The 716-nt window shown below is 39.5% G+C and overlaps 1 pseudogene; it reads right to left on the bottom strand.

Moving 5' to 3' along the window:
• Window positions 1–4: 4 nt before the first annotated feature.
• Window positions 5–507, bottom strand: LOC103581492 (annotated as a pseudogene).
• Between the last annotated feature and the right edge of the window lie 209 nt (window positions 508–716).

Below are 716 nucleotides of genomic sequence, written 5' to 3'. Positions count from 1 at the left end.
AGGGAAGCCTCAAGATGAGAAACACCAGAGAGATAATTGAAATGAAATTGACAGCAGTCATGACCACAAGGATGAGAACAATAGCTCTGTTAGTGAGAATTTGGCTATACCGCAGAGGGTTGCAAATGGCAATGTGGTGATTAAAGGCCACGGCCACTGACACGACAGTCTCCATAGCAGTGAAAATATGAAGAAAAAACATCTGAGTCAGATAGCCCCCAAAACTAGTCTCCCTTAAATTAAACCAGAATATGCCCAACATCTTGGGAATAGTGGACGTAGACAGGCCCAGATCAATGAAGGCTAGCATAGCCAAGAAATAAAACATGGGCTGATGAAGACTGTGTTCAGACCTGATCACAACCAAGATAGTAACATTCCCCACAAGGGAAATCAAATACACAGTGCAGAAAGGAAACCCCATCCAAATGTGCATCTCTTCAAGCCCGGAATCCCCATCAGGAGAAAATGGGAGGGGTGGAACTTGGTGTCATGTGAGGGAGACATCCCCTCTTTGTTCTTTTGGAATCTGAGAGAAAACAAACAAATTATCAAGTGATTTAAAAACTCAAACAATATTAAATGAAAAATATAATAAATTTAAAGCAGTAATAAGGAAACTATGAAAAGATCATATGTCAGTCTTTGAGACAGGGATTTGTATGACATTCATAAATGTTAATTTAATTCCACTAAAGTACAGCAAACAACTAAGG

The sequence above is a fragment of the Galeopterus variegatus genome, unplaced genomic scaffold, assembly GCF_000696425.1.
Source record: "Galeopterus variegatus unplaced genomic scaffold, G_variegatus-3.0.2 Scaffold13181, whole genome shotgun sequence".
Lineage (NCBI taxonomy): Eukaryota > Metazoa > Chordata > Mammalia > Dermoptera > Cynocephalidae > Galeopterus > Galeopterus variegatus.
The sequence above is the reverse complement of the archived record's forward strand: the minus strand, read 5'-3'. Positions and strand labels throughout refer to the sequence as shown.